Consider the following 21,316-nt stretch of genomic DNA (forward strand, 5'->3'; position numbering starts at 1 on the left):
ATTTAAAAAAATCGGTTTCATAAATATACGATTGCGTGGGTGGGTGCGTGGGTGGAGGGGTAAACTTAAAAAAAATAAACCAGTAGTTTTCTCAAAAAAATTTGCAACATTTTGGTACTATTTCGTGAAAATTGGTCCATAAATGCGCATGCGCGTGGGTGGATGCGTGGGTGGGTGCGTGGGTGGGGGTGTAACACTTAAAAAAAACCGCATCGTCGTTATCTCCAAAAAAATTTGCAACATTTTGATACCATGTGTTCAGAAATATTGCAAAAAAAGATTAAACATACCCTCCTCTGTAGAAAAAAAAAAAAAATTAAAAAATTAAAAAAAAACCCCACAGCAGCCACCCCCAAAAAATTTGCAAACATTTTGGTACCAGTTTCACGAATATCGGTCCACAAATGCGAAGTAGTTCGCGTACATACATACAGACAGACGGTGCTTATATATATAGATATATATAAAAGAATTCTTCTTAATCTAGCTAAAGTTAAAAACAAATATTTTCTGTCAAAATTTTAGGTAAACGTTATTTAATTTTACAAACAAATATAAAATAATGTTATTTAACTTTACAAACAAATATAAAATAATGTTCTTAATTTTATCTTGGATTGATGTCAAAATTAGAGATGTCAAAATCATATGTAAAGATCAGTTTAAATTTTTTAAAAATAAAAATTATTTATATATTACCCTCCACAAGTTTGGAAACCTTACATTTTACAGTTAAACAATCGCATGGCAGCAATCTGTCATAAATAAAAATGCTATTTAAATATTGTACGATTTATTCATGCAAAAAATCTGCACAGATCGCTGCCATACGATTGTTTAACTTTAAAATGTAAGGTGTTTTTAAACTTATGGAGGGTACTGTATGTATATCTTACATTCATATATGTGGTATCGAATATATATATCTTTGAAATAGTTGCTTATAAATCCTTTTATTATTTAATTATAAAAAATGCATCTTAAAAGTTGAAATATTACTAATACATAAAGTCATACATAAAACGCTATTTTTAAATTTTTCCTGCGATTTTTTGACCAAGTTATACAATTACAATTTTGTAAGTAATTTGTATTTTTTAGAACTAAAAAATTTGCAAGTGATATACTTGAAAAATTTCTTAACAATTATGCTTGTGTATGTGTATGTACAATGTATGTATCAATATATACATAACTACTGTTAAATATATTTATAAAATATACAAAATAAATCCATCAACATTAGAATTATAGTTAATATTAGAATTAATATAAAAAATTTTAAACATTATTTTTATACAAAACCACAAAAATGCTATTAAATGATAAAACAATGCATTAGTATTAAGTTTTAAATATAATGATCATTTGAATTTTTAATTGGTTAACAACAAATAAATTGGAAACTTAATATTTCATATTATAGTTTCCAGAATTTTGAGAGGAGCAAATTATTATTTCATCCGTATTATATTTCTGTTTATTAGAAATTTATTAATAATTGATTGAATAGAATTTATCAAGTGAGCTTATAGAAAAAAATTGACAATACTTCAATTTTTTCCCTTCCCATACATACACATGTTACTTTAGTGTTGGTGTCAATTCAATCAATATCTCAAAGAAAAAATATTTTTTTCTAGATTTCTGAAAGCTGAAAAACGATGCCGCAAACCAATTTTCACATTAGGTTTCCAAAATAATTAAGAAAAATAGTTTGCTTGCAGTGTTTTTTTATGAAAAAAGTTAACGTTATCTGAAAATTCTGATTCAGACGTCATGAATGTATAGTTCATGTTTCTTATAAAATACATTTTTATTTTAATATTTTACTATTTAGTCATGTTAGGAAGAATTAAAAAATACAGGGTTTTGCGGAGATAGCAAAAAATATTCCGTCTATGACAATAAAGTCATATAATTAGACTCATAATTATTAAGTTTAATATTAATATTAGTTTAAGATTATTGATACACATATATACAGTGTAACTTATAGATGTGATAGATTACATTAAATGTGTATATAGGGTTTCATACGGAAATTTATATATAGGAATTCTAGAATACATATATATAGAAATTATATGTCTTATTTTAATTACTCATCTTGAATTTCTCAATACAAATACATTTCGAAGAAGTGTTTTATAAAAATTGCATGATCTAAAATCTAAAGGACAACAAATAATAGTAAAATAACAAAATTTTTGAAAAAAAAATTATTTTTTTCCACAAAACCTTTTTTCCTCAGAAGCATCTCCATATGAGAAGTAATTCCTAGCTTTAATCTTTCATAACATGGCTAAAATGTCATTAAAATTATAGATACCAGTATGATTGTTTTGTATGTTATTTATTTTTCAAGTTTTCTAATATACATTGTATTATATATAATAGTTATAATAAACAGTAACCATTACAAATTATACAGTACAAATAACTGTTTATGGAACAATTTAATCTAATTTTCATCATTGCGTTATAAGAAAAACTGTAAAGCTAAAAATAAAAGTAAAACATAAATTTAAAAGAAACATGTAAAAAACCTAATATTAATATTAATTGTATTGAGAAAGATATTTATCGCTATTTAAGTCATATAATTCATCAAAAAGAGAAAATAAAAAAGCATGCAAACTTTTAAAACTTGAATTTAAAGCCGATTTAGCATATAAACGAGTAACGAATGCATAAACTATAGACTTTTAATGAGTGAACTGGAACGCTAAATGAATCAAATTGATATCAGCTCTGATAAAATACAGTACTTAATTGATGAAAAATTGAGATACATTTTGGAGGTCAATATCGATTTGATTTTACTTTTTTCTTATTATATATATGTATAATGTACATAAATGTACGGAGATTTGTATATAAATATACGCACTTTTTAAATATTTTTGTTTGTCTGCAGGTATGAAAAAATATCTCAGGGAAAATATTCAATTTGTAAAGAGGTACAAATAAAGTACAAAAAATTCTTCTTTAAGGGCGCTCTTTAGGTCAATTTGGAAATTATTCTTTAAATGGAGAGAATCACACATTTCTGTTAAGGAATCATATTTCTTTTAACTAACTAATAATTGACATTAGAATAAATTTAATAATATATGATATCATAACTTTCAAACAGATTATTTGAATGCAGAAAAAGAAAAGTAAATCAAATTAAAGAAGAGAATTTAAAACAAATTACAAAGTATATTTATTTTATAATAAAAGTTTATAATAAATTTTAAAAATAATGGCAACGTGAGTATAGAAATACATATTTTTTATTTATTATTTTGTAAAGTTTATTATGTTTATAAAATTCTATTTATTTATTGCTAGTTCTAAAAATAAAACAGATTTAATGTCAAAGATTTAATATCAAATTTAATATCAAAAGCCTCCAAAATGTTAATATTAAAAGAGTTTCAATATTATATTGAATTACACCAAATACATCTTATGAAATTTAAACATTCAACTTATCTTTCAAATTATGTTTTAAAATTTGACTAGTGTCAGGAAAGGCTCTTATTAGCCCTTCTTATTTTATCTACATTTATTTTCACAATATAAGTGTATGAAGAATCGCTAGATCGAATTAAAGTAAAATAAAATAGAAAACTCTTCTCTCGACCAAACTGGCAAAGTTTTATTAATTCGCTTCACAACGTTTCGACCATAATTTAGGTCCTTATCAAGTGATCTATAATTATGTATAGAAAAAATAAATCAACTTATAATAGTAAAATTCAAGAAAGAAAGAAATCAGATAAAACAAATAAAATAAATACTTGCGAACGTAGTTAAAATCTTATGAAGTATACGAGTGAGTACATTGTGTCAAACTGACACATTTGGAACTTTGAAACGTTTCTGCAACATTTCTGTTGAGTTTTGTGCTGTGTGGGTTACATTTATCGAGATATTTCGTATTGTATGTTTCATAATTTTTCGAACATTTTGTATATCAGTTAAGCTTTTCATCCAAGCCGACAAAATTCTATGTCTAATCAAGAGGCACGGTAATGTCTTGTGCTAATTTAAGTCTGAAAAAGCAACAAGACATATGCCGTGTCTCTTTACGCGAGTCGAATAGTTGAGAGTACTCAATATTTTCAATTCACATATAACCACTGAATGGATTGAGTTATTTCTAGGCTCAATCGATAGCTTGAGTATGATTATATAATAAAAATGTCTTTATTTTTGCGCTACATGCTCTCTAAACGGAATTGCGATACAAAGTTGAAATGTCAAAATTTTTTATTAAGAAACATCGCGGCAAACATATGATTGTAAGGAGCGATGTACACTTCATATAACTGACGAAAGAAGGCGCTAACGTTTTGTGATGTATTGAGTTATTGATTACCTGGTTTTGACAATTTATTACCTAGTTTTGACAAGTATGGATTAATATAATAAATTTATTTGAGAAAAATAAAATTACAGACGTAATGTACTATTATTTTGCTTTGGCTTGATGGCAGCAAATAAATTGTGTGGAATCAGTTTCTGCAGAGAAAAAAATAAGACATCAACAAGTCATGTCAAGTTTTTTGGTTTGTTCGATTATGTTTGAGAATCTGCTAATGTAGATGCGATTGATATCATTATTATAAAATATAAAGAGATTGCTCTAGAGTAAGTAATTTTTGCTTTTATGTAATTAATATTTTTTAAGTGCATGCTTTATTTTCCTCTTTCTGAGATTTTGTTTCATGATATAATTATACTCATGCCAAATATTTACGTATACAATAACTTTTTTTATATCAATTTATATTTATGTAGATAAATATTAAAAATTAGAAATTAAAAAAAATAAATGTATAGTACAAAAAAGAGTGATATCCCTAAAAAATTATCTTTTTAAAAAAAGGTAAAAAAAAGGTGCTAAGTCCGCGTAACGTCCCTGTAAAAACCTATCTTACAAAAATTAATAATATAAAAAAATTATGCTAAATAAAAATAAAAACTTTTAAAACTTTTTAAAATATTTATTTTTATTTAGCATAATTTTTTTATATTATTAATTTTTGTAAGATAGGTTTTTACAGGGACGTTACGCGGACTTAGCACCTTTTTTTTACCTTTTTTTAAAAAGATAATTTTTTAGGGATATCACTCTTTTTTGTACTATACATTTATTTTTTTTAATTTCTAATTTTTAATATTTATCTACATAAATATAAATTGATATAAAAAAAGTTATTTGTATACGTAAATATTTGGCATGAGTATAATTATATCATGAAACAAAATCTCAGAAAGAGGAAAATAAAGCATGCACTTAAAAAATATTAATTACATAAAAGCAAAAATTACTTACTCTAGAGCAATCTCTTTATATTTTATAATAATGATATCAATCGCATCTACATTTAGCAGATTCTCAAACATAATCGAACAACCAAAAAACTTGACATGACTTGTTGATGTCTTATTTTTTCTCTGCAGAAACTGATTCCACACAAATTTATTTGCTGCCATCAAGCCAAAGCAAAATAATAGTACATTACGTCTGTAATTTTATTTTTCTCAAATAAATTTATTATATTAACCCATACTTGTCAAAACTAGGTAATAAATTGTCAAAACCAGGTAATCAATAAATCAATACATCACAAAACGTTAGCGCCTTCTTTCGTCAGTTATATGAAGTGTACATCGCTCCTTACAATCATATGTTTGCCGCGATGTTTCTTAATAAAAAATTTTGACATTTCAACTTTGTATCGCAATTCCGTTTAGAGAGCATGTAGCGCAAAAATAAAGACATTTTTATTATATAATTCATACTCAAGCTATCGATTGAGCCTAGAAATAACTCAATCCATTCAGTGGTTATATGTGAATTGAAAATATTGAGTACTCTCAACTATTCGACTCGCGTAAAGAGACACGGCATATGTCTTGTTGCTTTTTCAGACTTAAATTAGCACAAGACATTACCGTGCCTCTTGATTAGACATAGAATTTTGTCGGCTTGGATGAAAAGCTTAACTGATATACAAAATGTTCGAAAAATTATGAAACATACAATACGAAATATCTCGATAAATGTAACCCACACAGCACAAAACTCAACAGAAATGTTGCAGAAACGTTTCAAAGTTCCAAATGTGTCAGTTTGACACAATGTACTCACTCGTATACTTCATAAGATTTTAACTACGTTCGCAAGTATTTATTTTATTTGTTTTATCTGATTTCTTTCTTTCTTGAATTTTACTATTATAAGTTGATTTATTTTTTCTATACATAATTATAGATCACTTGATAAGGACCTAAATTATGGTCGAAACGTTGTGAAGCGAATTAATAAAACTTTGCCAGTTTGGTCGAGAGAAGAGTTTTCTATTTTATTTTACTTTAATTCGATCTAGCGATTCTTCATACACTTATATTGTGAAAATAAATGTAGATAAAATAAGAAGGTCTAATAAGAGCCTTTCCTGACACTAGTCAAATTTTAAAACATAATTTGAAAGATAAGTTGAATGTTTAAATTTCATAAGATGTATTTGGTGTAATTCAATATAATATTGAAACTCTTTTAATATTAACATTTTGGAGGCTTTTGATATTAAATTTGATATTAAATCTTTGACATTAAATCTGTTTTATTTTTAGAACTAGCAATAAATAAATAGAATTTTATAAACATAATAAACTTTACAAAATAATAAATAAAAAATATGTATTTCTATTATAACATATGATTGTAAGGAGCGATGTACACTTCATATAACTGACGAAAGAAGGCGCTAACGTTTTGTGATGTATTGATTTATTGATTTCTATACTCACGTTGCCATTATTTTTAAAATTTATTATAAACTTTTATTATAAAATAAATATACTTTGTAATTTGTTTTAAATTCTCTTCTTTAATTTGATTTACTTTTCTTTTTCTGCATTCAAATAATCTGTTTGAAAGTTATGATATCATATATTATTAAATTTATTCTAATGTCAATTATTAGTTAGTTAAAAGAAATATGATTCCTTAACAGAAATGTGTGATTCTCTCCATTTAAAGAATAATTCTCAAATTGACCTAAAGAGCGCCCTTAAAGAAGAATTTTTTGTACTTTATTTGTACCTCTTTACAAATTGAATATTTTCCCTGAGATATTTTTTCATACCTGCAGACAAACAAAAATATTTAAAAAGTGCGTATATTTATATACAAATCTCCGTACATTTATGTACATTATACATATATATAATAAGAAAAAAGTAAAATCAAATCGATATTGACCTCCAAAATGTATCTCAATTTTTCATCAATTAAGTACTGTATTTTATCAGAGCTGATATCAATTTGATTCATTTAGCGTTCCAGTTCACTCATTAAAAGTCTATAGTTTATGGATTCGTTACTCGTTTATATGCTAAATCGGCTTTAAATTCAAGTTTTAAAAGTTTGCATGCTTTTTTATTTTCTCTCTTTGATGAATTATATGACTTAAATAGCGATAAATATCTTTCTCAATACAATTAATATTAATATTAGGTTTTTTACATGTTTCTTTTAAATTTATGTTTTACTTTTATTTTTAGCTTTACAGTTTTTCTTATAACGCAATGATGAAAATTAGATTAAATTGTTCCATAAACAGTTATTTGTACTGTATAATTTGTAATGGTTACTGTTTATTATAACTATTATATATAATACAATGTATATTAGAAAACTTGAAAAATAAATAACATACAAAACAATCATACTGGTATCTATAATTTTAATGACATTTTAGCCATGTTATGAAAGATTAAAGCTAGGAATTACTTCTCATATGGAGATGCTTCTGAGGAAAAAAGGTTTTGTGGAAAAAAATAATTTTTTTTCAAAAATTTTGTTATTTTACTATTATTTGTTGTCCTTTAGATTTTAGATCATGCAATTTTTATAAAACACTTCTTCGAAAATGTATTTGTATTGAGAAATTCAAGATGAGTAATTAAAATAAGACATATAATTTCTATATATATGTATTCTAGAATTCCTATATATAAATTTCCGTATGAAACCCTATATACACATTTAATGTAATCTATCACATCTATAAGTTACACTGTATATATGTGTATCAATAATCTTAAACTAATATTAATATTAAACTTAATAATTATGAGTCTAATTATATGACTTTATTGTCATAGACGGAATATTTTTTTGCTATCTCCGCAAAACCCTGTATTTTTTAATTCTTCCTAACATGACTAAATAGTAAAATATTAAAATAAAAATGTATTTTATAAGAAACATGAACTATACATTCATGACGTCTGATCAGAATTTTCAGATAACGTTAACTTTTTTCATAAAAAAACACTGCAAGCAAACTATTTTTCTTAATTATTTTGGAAACCTAATGTGAAAATTGGTTTGCGGCATCGTTTTCAGCTTTCAGAAATCTAGAAAAAATATTTTTCTTTGATATATTGATTGAATTGACACACCACACTAAAGTAAAATGTGTATGTATTATGAGGAAAAATTGAATTATTGTCAATTTTTTCTAAAGCTCATTGATAAAATTCTATTCAATCAATTATTAATAAATTTCTAATAAACAGAAATATAATACGGATGAAAATAATAATTTGCTCCTCTCAAAATTCTGGAAACTATAATATGAAATATTAAGTTTCCAATTTATTTGTTGTTAACCAATTTAAAAAATTCAAATGATCATTATATTTAAAACTTAATACTAATGCATTGTTGTTATCATTTAATAGCATTTTTGTGGTTTTGTATAAAAATAATGTTTAAAATTTTTTATATTAATTCTAATATTAACTATAATTCTAATGTTGATGGATTTATTTTGTATATTTTTATAAATATATTTAACAGTAGTTATGTATATATTGATACATACATTGTACATACACATACACAAGCATAATTGTTAAGAAATTTTTCAAGTATATCACTTGCAAATTTTTTTAGTTCTAAAAAATACAAATTACTTACAAAATTGTAATTGTATAACTTGGTCAAAAAAATCGCAGGAAAAATTTAAAAATAGCGTTTTATGTATGACTTTATGTATTAGTAATATTTCAACTTTTAAGATGCATTTTTTATAATTAAATAATAAAAGGATTTATAAGCAACTATTTCAAAGATATATATATTCGATACCACATATATGAATGTAAGATATACATACAGTACCCTCCATAAGTTTAAAAACACCTTACATTTTAAAGTTAAACAATCGTATGGCAGCGATCTGTGCAGATTTTTTGCATGAATAAATCGTACAATATTTAAATAGCATTTTTATTTATGACAGATTGCTGCCATGCGATTGTTTAACTGTAAAATGTAAGGTTTCCAAACTTGTGGAGGGTACTATATAAATAATTTTTATTTTTAAAAAATTTAAACTGATCTTTACATATGATTTTGACATCTCTAATTTTGACATCAATCCAAGATAAAATTAAGAACATTATTTTATATTTGTTTGTAAAGTTAAATAACATTATTTTATATTTGTTTGTAAAATTAAATAACGTTTACCTAAAATTTTGACAGAAAATATTTGTTTTTAACTTTAGCTAGATTAAGAAGAATTCTTTTATATATATCTATATATATAAGCACCGTCTGTCTGTATGTATGTACGCGAACTACTTCCGCATTTGTGGACCGATATTCGTGAAACTGGTACCAAAATGTTGCAAATTTTTTGGGGGTGGCTGCTGTGGGGTTTTTTTTTTTAATTTTTTAATTTTTTTTTTTTTCTACAGAGGAGGGTATGTTTAATCTTTTTTTGCAATATTTCTGAACACATGGTATCAAAATGTTGCAAATTTTTTTGGAGATAACGACGATGCGGTTTTTTTTAAGTGTTACACCCCCACCCACGCACCCACCCACGCATCCACCCACGCGCATGCGCATTTATGGACCAATTTTCACGAAATTAGTACCAAAATGTTGCAAATTTTTTTGAGAAAACTACTGGTTTATTTTTTTAAGTTTACCCCTCCACCCACGCACCCACCCACGCAATCGTATATTTATGAACCGATTTTTTTTAAATTGGTACCTCTTCCGGCTCTTGCCCATCGAGCTTTCTGTTTTACTGCAAAAAATGATTATATTATATAATATTTATTTATAATATTATATTATTATATATAATATTGAGGAGGGAGAGGGAGAGAGAGAGAGAGAGAGAGAGAGAGAGAGAAAGAGAGAGAGGGATTAATTTAATCTATATATATAAGCACCGTCCGTCTGTCTGTCTGTCTGTCTGTGCCCGAACTACTTCCGCATTTGTGGACCGATTGTCTCGAAATTGGTACCAAAATGTTGCAAATTTTTCGGGGGTGGCTGCTGTGGGTTTTTTTTTTAATTTTCTTATTTTTATTTTTTTTCTTCAGAGGAGGGTATGTTTTTGCGAAAAAATTTTTTTTTTGCAATATTTCTGAACACATGGTATCAAAATGTTGCAAAATTTTTGGAGATAGCGACGATGCGGTTTTTTTAAGTGTAACACCTCCACCCACGCATCCACCCACGCATCCACCCACACGCATGCGCATTTATGGACCAATTTTCACGAAATTAGTACCAAAATGTTGCAAATTTTTCTGAGGAAACTGGTGTTTTATTTTTTTAAGTTTACGCCTCCACCCACGCAATCATCCACGCGCGTGCGCATTGATGGACCAATATTTTTACGAAATTGGTACAAAAATGTTGCAAATTTTTTGGAGATGGCGACGATGCGGTTTTTTCAAGTGTTACACCTCCACCCACGCACCCACCCACGCGCATGCGCATTTATGACCAAGTTTCACGAAATTAGTACCAAAATGTTGCAAATTTTTCTGACAAAGCTGGTGTTTTATTTTTTTAAGTTTACGCCTCCACCCACGCACCCACCCACGCAATCGTATATTTATAAACCGATTTTTTTAAAATTGGTACCAAAATGTTGCAAATTTTTTGAAGATGGCGACGATGTGGTTTTTTCAATTGTTACACCTCCACCCACGCATTCATCCACGCGCGTGCGCATTTATGGACCAATATTTTTACGAAATTGGTACAAAAATGTTGCAAATTTTTTTGAGAAACCTGCTGTGTGGTTTTTTAAAGTTTTATCCCACCCACGCATTCACCCACGCATTCACACATTTATTCACAGACTTTTTCGAAATTTGTACTCAAATTTTGTTGGGGATGGCTACTATGATTTTAACAAATTTTTATCATCCTATTCATCCACCCACGCACCCATGCACCCATGTGCATACGCATTTATTGACTTGGTCACACCAATAAGTAATTTTAAATAAATTTGTGTACATGTTTGTGATTGCAAAAATTTGCAACATTTTGGTACTAATTTCGTGAAAATTGCATACAAATTAAAGGTTTATTTACACGAATTGCACACATAATCACAAATACGTACACAAATTTTTTAAAAATTACTTCTTGGTGTGACCGAGTCAATAAATGCGTATGCAAATGGGTGCATGGGTGCGTGGGTGGATGAATAGGATGATAAAAATTTGTTAAAATCATAGTAGCCATCTCCAACAAAATTTAACTACAAACTTTTCAAAAAAGTATGTGAATAAATGTGTGAATGCGTGGATGCATGCGTGGGTGGGATAAAACTTAAAAAAACCACACAGCAGCTTTCTCAGAAAAATTTGCAACATTTTGGTACTAATTTCGTGAAAATTGGTCCATAAATGCGCATGCGTGTGGGTGGAGGTGTAACACTTGAAAAAACCACATCGTCGCCAAAAATTTGCAACATTTTGGTACCAATTTTTTAAAAAATCCGTTCATAAATATGCGATTGTGTGGGTGGATGCGTAGGTGAAAGCGTAAACTTAAAAAACCCCACACACATACACACAGAGAGAGAGAGAGAGAGAGAGAGAGAGAGAGAGAGAGAGAGAGAGCGTGTGTCTTAAAGAAAGAGGGAGGGAGAGAGATAAGGAGAGAGAGAGCATGTGTCTTAAAGAGAGAGAGGGAGCGCGTGTGTTTTAGAGTGAGAGAGAGAGAGAAAGCGTGTCTTAAAAAAAGAAAATAAAATATCTGGGAGAAAGAAATAGATAACATAGTAGTCATCCACAAAAAAATTTAAACATTTATTTTGGTATAAATTTCGTGAAAGTCGAACAACAAATGTGGAAGTAGTTCGCGGTAATACAAAAAAAGAATTAATTTTTTGTGTTAAAACGGATTTAATATAGACTATATGAGGACCGCGCAAAGCGCGGTCCGAATAGAAAGGCTGGCTTTGAGGACCGCGCGAAGCGCGGTCCGAAAAGCTAGTATATGTATATATTCAATTCTAATTTGTAGTATATTATAAGGTTATGATCTCTTTTTTGTAAGAAAGAAGCTTGAAACGTAAAATAAAGATTATTTTAAACAATTATCTAAAAAGATGGTTGAAAAATTATATTATTAGCAAGAAAGAATATTACTACCTACATTCTAGTAATTCTCTCCTTCCCAAGGCTTACGGGCTTCCTAAAATACATAAGGAAAATACCCCCTTTAGAATAATAATGTCTTCAATATAAATACATTTCTATATAATTTAGCATCTTTTCTTCAAAACATTTTAATAGATAGCCTTCCCAAAGCGGATAATTTTGTTAATAACAGTTTTGATTTGTACAACACTTTCTTGAAAAAGACTTAAAGATTCTGATATAATAGTATCTCTGGATGTAGTATCTTTGTTTACTAATATCCCTCTAGATCTTGCATTGAGCGGTATCAGCAATAGATGGCATTTTATAGAATCACACACAAATTCCAAAAAATGATTTTATTAGTGTGATAAAATTTGTATTGACATCTACATTCTTTATCTTTAACAACAAAATTTATAAACAAATCTTTGAAGCTCCTATGGGTTCTCCACTTTCCCCAATAATTACTGATATATAGTAGTTATGCAGGATTTGGAGGCATCAATAATTGATAAATTTGATCTAGATTTAAAATTTTATTATCGTTATGTTGATGATATAATATTATGTGCACTTCTGCAAACAAATTGTCACACGTCGTAGATGAGTTTAACAATTACCATGATAGATTAAAATTTACAGTAAAACGAGAGATTAACCGTTGTATAAATTTTTTGAACATATCCATAAAAGTAATAGATAATACGATTCATTTAGATTGGTTTTATTTAGATTGGATAAAAATACATTTTTTCAGGTAGAATACTCTCATTTTTCTAAAATCATTCTTTGTCACAAAATAGGAACAATATACAGTTTAATAGATAGAGCTATATTGTTATCACATCCTAGATTTCACAAAAAGAATATAGAAATAGCCATAAATATATTATTGTTCAACGGTTATCCTCTTGATCTAATTTTTATGGAAACGAAACAAAGGTTAAAACATCTCAGCTAATAAATTAAATATAACGGATACTAATAATGTTGCTAATGTTCGTAATATTAGAGACGATAACATAAATATTTTGTCATATCATACATAAAAACAATTTCAGAAATAATTGCGTCAGTAATAAAAAGGACATAAAACGGTACAACGGTGGGATACCGTTGTATTAGGAAACTGAATGGTATTATAAGGGTTCAAAAGGATAAAGATGATTGTCCTAAAATCTCTAATATCATTTACAAAATAAATTGCAATGATTACAATGCTTCGTATGTTGGACAGACAAAAAGACAATTAGAGACCAGACTGAAAGAACACATAAATAATATCAAACTCTGAGAGACATTCGGTTGTCTCAGAATATATTCTAAACAATGGACACACATTTGATTGGGATAATGCGAAAATTATAGATCACGAGAAAAATTATCAAAAAAAGTTAATATCAGAAATGATACATATTAAAGAACATAAAAAACAGCATTAACTCAAAGACATCAAATTGCTCGACAGCAGTTATTTTGACATACTTGGAAAATTGTCTGACTATGAGTCATAGTTTATGAAAACTTTGCAAAAGATTTTATAAAATTAGATAAATATATATATATATATATTCCAACGTATTGAGGTATCATTTCTATTTCTGACTTTTAATAACATCTTATACAGACAAACCTTTTGTAATCATTTGGCATTTTGTAATTTTATATTTTTTTTTAATTGTTTCGTTTCTTAATTTATTAAGATCACTAATTTCTAAAAATTCCCACAACATAATTGTATCCATCTGTTCAGTCGCCAAATCTTGGAAACAATTTTTTATAAAAAAAAAGTTGACTTGATAAGCAATTCAACCAGCATTTTTTGCTTACAAACGACAACTTTTTGTTAATAATTGACCACGTAAATGTATTGTCCAGTGACCAATTATTTGACTTCTTTACATTTGCTTTTGTGCGTTTTATAATATTTGTGATTTACAATTCTTATTTCATAATTAAAATGTTTTATAATTGCGACATGACATCCGTTATTATTTGCGTTTTGTCAATATATTTTATCGCCGTCCGTTTTATAACATCTATTCAAATATTTATATATCACAATTTTTTGTTCCACATTTGAGAGGAATATGGACTTTACTGCCCTTATTTGCGCATTTTTTATTTAGTCTTTATTTTTTATATTAATTTTGTGATTTTATTTTGTAGATAATTATTTATTTTTATTATTATTGTATTGAAGAAGACTGTAGTACAGTCGAAACATTTGCGGTTTTTTAATGTTTATAAGTACAAAATAAATAATGACATCCTAAGATTTTTTTGCTCGTTTAGTTGGTCTAAATATCATTTTATTTTAAATAATTTTTTAATATATACAAGCCTTCCAATTTTTGATTTTATTTCAGGCTTTATTTTTAAGAAAACTAAAAATTGGAAATTGATAAAGTATTAATGCTCTGTTCTAAATTTTGATGATTTTTACGTAAACAATCTTAGACCATATGTTATAAAATTTATTTTAATAGCGCTAATAAGCTATTAATATATGTATACATAAAACAGTATAATTTCTGCAAAACAATTTAAAAAGCTATTTTTAATGTTATTGTTTAAGTATAAAAAAATAGTGTCTTTTTTCTATAAACTAAATACTTTTGTTTAAGGGTTGAAACTAAAAATAAAGTTTGTTTTATCGAACGATCAATATTTTAAAAAATTAAACCGCTCAGCCGTCATAAAATAAACACTGTGTGTAAAGCAAAAGAAGACAGTTTATTATTTCCGTCTGCAAAGAAATTATTTCCGTTTATGTAGGAACGACTGCAGGCAAAAGGCGGCTGACGAGCTCGCTGCTCTGTGCGAGATATCACTCTGCGAGTCAAACCAATCAGATGAAATATTGTTTCGGTTACGAATACGCGGTTACTGCGCGAGTTGTAAGAACAAATAGGTTCTAAATGAAATTGCACTGCAGTCAAACAGCTTGACGCATTGGCTCACGTCTCAATCAATTTACAAACAAAAGCCAGACCGGCAAAAACACATGAAACACACATGTCATGGAAGGTGAGATAAATTATTACAAATCCGGTTCTCCGTTTTTGATGGATTTACAAAAAAAGCTATTATAGATAAATTAAAATCGCAAAATTAAAAGAAGAATATAAAAATGTCATATGTCAACATATATACTTTAAAGAAATAATAATGTTTTTATAATATGTATATACAAAATATTGAAATAAATAAATAAGAAGAAACAAATAATCATTTTTTATCTCAAAATTTGATTATACAAATCATTAATTTGTCTTTGATTTTATAAGATTATCAATTTTTGATCTAATTAATTTTTAAAATAAATAATGTATTTTTTAATGGGTTACAATGAGTTTTTATACATATTTTTATTATATTTTTAACAAACACGTAAACAAATCGCATTAAAAATAATTGTTAAATTAATTTCAAAATTAATTAACTTATAAGCTAACTGTGCAGCAGGTGCTAAGTATCTATTGTAAGCTATACTATCTTGTACATAAGTTATCTTGTTATAATTTTATGAAATTTTATTAAGTTTATAAAAACAGACTGATGATTAAAACATTGTTGATGAAATTACTCTATTATCAATATATCTTTATTTAGATAAGAAATTAATAAAATGTAATAATCTCTTTCTTTTTCTCATTCTATTTTTATTTTTTTTTTGAAATATTTTAATTTAATTTTCTTGGATCTATCAAATCGTAGCACGCAAATACACATATATACACATGTTAATAAGTATATACCCACATTAATAAATAATGTATAATTGCAGCAAAAAATAGCAGAAAAATAATGTTACATTAAAAAATATAAATAAACAATAAGTTGTAAAAAATACATAAAAATAAAAAAAAAAATATGTAAAATATCCCCTTTTTCTACATTAAAATGAAAATAGTAATATACATTTTTATTTAAATCTTTCATATAATAAATAGAAAAAAATATATATCACTAACATTGCAATTGCTTCCATTACTTTAATTATATATATAAATAAATAAATATATATATATATATATATATATATATATATAAACGACATGTGTATATATAATTTTGAATTAGAATGTAAACAATAATTTAATTGAAAAAAATAATTAAATAAATAATTATAGTAACTTCTCCCAAAACAATCTAAATAATCCCAAAGTAATCTAAATAAATAGAATCAATACTTTAAAAGCTATAATCTTGTAAATAGGTATATGTATAATTATTATTAATTTTTCAATGAAATCTTACTGATCATAATCAGTGAAATATATTATAATACGAAAGAACAAAGCTTTAAGAAATGTTTTTTACTGAAAAGTAAAATATGTCCCCGATCTTCAAATCTTGTGTCACGTTTCAATGAGTGAGAGACATTTTCAATGATTCAGTTCAAGATAATAACTTCTAGACGAGAATTACAGCTTAAACACAAAGTTATATTATTTTTCATATCTCTTTTTTAAATACAAAGCATTTTTAAATATTGATTTATAGAAACTCGTTTAAATATATTATTAACTATGTTTTATAAAAAAGATAGCAATTAGCGAAAGCTTCTGATGTTTAAAATATTTTTTAAATACCTTTAAAATATTTTTTAAATATCTTTAAAATATTTTTTAATTTTATAATTTATTATATAATAAAATTTTTAAAAATGTCACAAAAGAATATTATTTATGGTAAAGTATGTACTTTTATAATATATAAGATTATAAAATAGAAAAGTATATATGATACAAGCTATAGACTAAGATTTTTGTTTCTGATCATCATCCCTGAAATTGGAACGAAAGAGTAAATAAAAAAGTGAGAAAAAGAAAAATATTGAGTGAGGGGAACGAGAGAGAGAGAGTTTGGGGGGGGGGGACAGGAAAATGGAGATTAGAGACAGGAGAAGGTAAGAAGAAGGGAATATAGGGATATAGCAGATATAGAGAGTATAATTAGTCAGCAGAAAAATAAGCTAGGGTAGCTTGAAGGTGCGACGAGGAAGTGACATAGAATAAATAAAATATAGAAAGAAAATAACACACGTGAACAGTGTAGAAAGAGAAATGCTTACATGAAAAAAGAGGAGGATAAAAGCCAACCAAACAAGAAAGAGAAAGGGGAGCACAGGCGACAGTGGAAATGCTGAAAAAGAAGAAAGTAAAAGAGGAAAACAAGAAAGAGGAGGAATGGACTTTTAGGAACAGTAAAGTTATTCTAAGACCGTCGAGCAAGAGAGAAAATGAAAAATTAAAGAAATAGAGAAAATTAACGAAATTAAGAGAGGAGCTTAAAAATGATTTGACGATAGATATATGGGCATTCGAGGAAAAAATTAAGGACAAAATAGAAGAGATTAAAGAATAAGGCAAAATAATAAAGGAAGAACTAAAAGTGAGAAAGATAAAGTAAGGAGAAAGATGAAGAAAAAATAATAAATGTAGTATATAGTAAACGTAGAGAGGAAATTATATGTATAAAAGGATTGATGATAGAGTGAAAGAAAAAAAAAAGGAGAAGGAAAAATATGAGAATAAGGATGACAGGAGGGAAAGATGAAACAAAAAATAAAAGAAATAAAAAGAAAATTTATGGATAAAGATAGAAGTAAAGAAGAGAAACATAATAATTAAAAAAAATAAAAATGAATAGATAACTACGAACAAAGACTGAGAAAATGCTAAAAAAGGTAAGAGTAGAGATGGAAATAAAATTAGAAGAATAAGTGCAAGAAGAAGAAAAAACCGGCAGTAGTAACGTTAAGAAACCAAAAGTGAAATGCAAAAAAAGAAAAGACGAAGGAGCAGAGAAAAATGAATAAATGACTGAGAAAATGCTAAAAAAGGTAAGAGTAGAGATGGAAATAAAATTAGAAGAATAAGTGCAAAAGAAGAAAAAACCGGCAGTAGTAACGTTGAGAAACCAAAAGTGAAATGCAAAAAAAGAAAAGACGAAGGAGCAGAGAAAAATGAATAAATGATGATTTAAATTAGAAACAAAGACAAATTAGATAGAAGATGCAAGAAATCGCTAAAAGAGAGAAGGAACAGAAAAATATGAATAGAGAAGGAAAAAATGTAGTTAAAAGAGGAGAAATATGGATAAAGAAAAATAGATATAAAGAAGAGAGACAAAAAGGTGAAAATAAGAGAAAAGTAAATAAAGTGCAGAAAACCCAGTAAAGAGAACAGAAAAAGAGGAAAGGAGGGAAAGGAGAAAATGAAGAAAAGAAAAGGGAGAATAGAAAAAATAAAGGTAGTAACAAGGAAAGAGAAGAATAGAAACAACTATGGAACATAGAATAATGATAAAGAATTTTTGAAAAAAGAATTGAAGAGTAGAATGCGATTATATTTATACAGAAACGTGGCTGGATAAGATAGAGTGTCTGAAAGTAAAGAACAATTTATCAAAAAGCTGGAGGGTGCAATACGTGACCAGGAAAAATAGAATAGAAAGGACAATAGAAAGAATGTTAATAGATAAGAAAGAATGTGGCACCAGAGGCATGAGAAATTGAAATAGTGAAAGAGAGATAGTGACTGGAAGGCTAAGAAGATGAAAGTAAAATTGACGGATAATGGAGGTATATATAAGAGAGGATTTGGAAAGAAAATTGGATGGGTTAAAGAAATAGTTGAAAGAGAGTGGCGAGAAAATGAAAATAATAATAAAGGAGGATTTTAATATGAAAATAGAAGAAACGAAAGAAGGGCGAGGATAATTATAAAGAAAAAGGAGAATAATCGAAAACGTAATGAAAGGATATAACAAAACACATAAGATAAAAAAATTTAAGAGAGTTGCAGAAATCGGGATGGAAGATATTAAATAGAAACATGAAAGGAGATAAAAAGGGGCGTACATATACCGAGAGCAGAGGCAATTTGGTAGATTTTGTGATAGGAAATGAGGAAATGAGGGGCAGAAGTAAAAAAGTTGAAGATCATAGAATTACAGATTCGGATCATTATTCAGTAACATGTTACATAAAAAAGAATGTAAAGAGAAGAAATGGGAGAAAATGAAGCAGAGAAATAGAAAAGAAATGTGGACTAAAAAGTAAAAAATAAGGAACAAGATAAAAAAATTAAACAATTGAGTAAATGAAAGGCACGTAAGAGAAGAGATAAAGATTATAAATGAAAAGATGAGTAAAGCGTGCTGAGAGGGGGAGAAGGACACGGAGGAGAAAGAAGCTATCTGAGATAATAGTATGAAGCACGCGTGGAAAAGAAATGATAAATGAGACGTAAGTTGAAAAGATAAAAGAAGAAAAAGGAGAAGAGCGAAAGATGCAAAAACTAAAAAGCAATTGCAAAGAACAAACTATGAAAGGAAAAAGAAAAGAGAGGCAAAAAGATTGATGAAGAATAAAGGAGAAAAACAAAAAATAAAGTGTGGAAATTAAATAGAAAAAATAAATAGAAAGCGTAAAAAAGAAGTTTATATATAAGAAATACAAAGAGTATAGAAGGAATACTTTGACTAATAGGGAAAAGTGGAAGAAAAGATTATGAGGGAATAGGAGAGGGAAAAAAAATGAAGACAGATGTATATAGAATAGAAGAAAAATGATCAACTTAAGGTTAAATACGAGACAATGAGAATAAACAAGATTCCGAATATAGAAATGTGGAAGAATGCAAACAGAAAACTTAAAGAATATGAGAAAGAATGATAGAGTATGGGGGACAAAATTTATATGAATTTTAGAAATAAACTAGAGAACGCTCCATGAAAAAAGAAGAGAGAAAAGCCAAAGCAGCCAAAAAGACGTAGAATTTAGAAAAAATAAAGAAAAGAAGTTAGCAAAAAAAAGTGAGAGAGAGAAAGGGAGGACTAGCGAAGAAATAGGAAGCTAAAAAAGGCTGGAAAAGAATATCAAAATATCAAAAAGGTAAAAAAAGGACTTTTAAGAGAAAGGAGGGTGAGGAGAAGGGATAGAGAAAGTGGGAAGAGAAGGGAGAGACGAAAAAGAGTATAGAAAAAAGAGAAAGAAAAGGAAATACCAGACTATAAAATTGTATCATTGTGATGAAAAGGGAAAAAGAAATACAGAAGGAGAAAGATGAATAAAACTTGAAAATTCTAATTATATTAAATAATATAAAAAGTAAAAGGAAAGAGTTTATCATATCTAAAAAAAGGGCTAGAAGATAAGATAGAGAAGGATAGTTTTAGGTTAGGAAGCGAAATGAAAAAAAAGTAAAAAAAAGAAAGAGGAAAAAATGTAGGACATGTAGGAAAAAAGAGGAAAACAAGAGTAGGTCTGAAAAATATGCTAGAGAAGGAGAAGAAAGAGAAGAATAAAATTGTAATGGAGAAAATAGTAGAAAGCAAGAGTAAAGAGAAAGAATGGATGAAGAAGATATTCAGAAAGGGAAAGAAATGGATAGGATAGAAAGAGGATAGAGAAAAAGGAAAGGACGGAGTAAATATATCATCATGATGTAAACCGGAAGCAAAGGTCCTGATAGGCTATAAAAAAGGAGGAGAAAATAGCGTGGATGTTAGAGTAGGAGTGGTTAGATTAGTTTTAAATTAGCATAACTTAGCATAAATTAGTAGATAAGTTATTAATGTGTAATAATAACGCTGTAGTATAATATACAAATTGTAACTCTAGTGGAACACAATAAATTTTTTATTTTATATGTATAAATGATTGGTTGGGATTGTATATATTCAATATATTTTTTTTCAACTTTAAAAAAAAAAAATAACATTAAAAGTAAAACAAAAAATATATAACAAATATTATTCTATACGTTTAAATTCCTTGCTAATTACAACTTTCCCTTTCATCACATATTTTATATATTGT

This window comes from Nylanderia fulva, unplaced genomic scaffold (assembly GCF_048542155.1).
Source record: "Nylanderia fulva isolate GAGA-0341 unplaced genomic scaffold, ASM4854215v1 Scaffold103, whole genome shotgun sequence".
Lineage (NCBI taxonomy): Eukaryota > Metazoa > Arthropoda > Insecta > Hymenoptera > Formicidae > Nylanderia > Nylanderia fulva.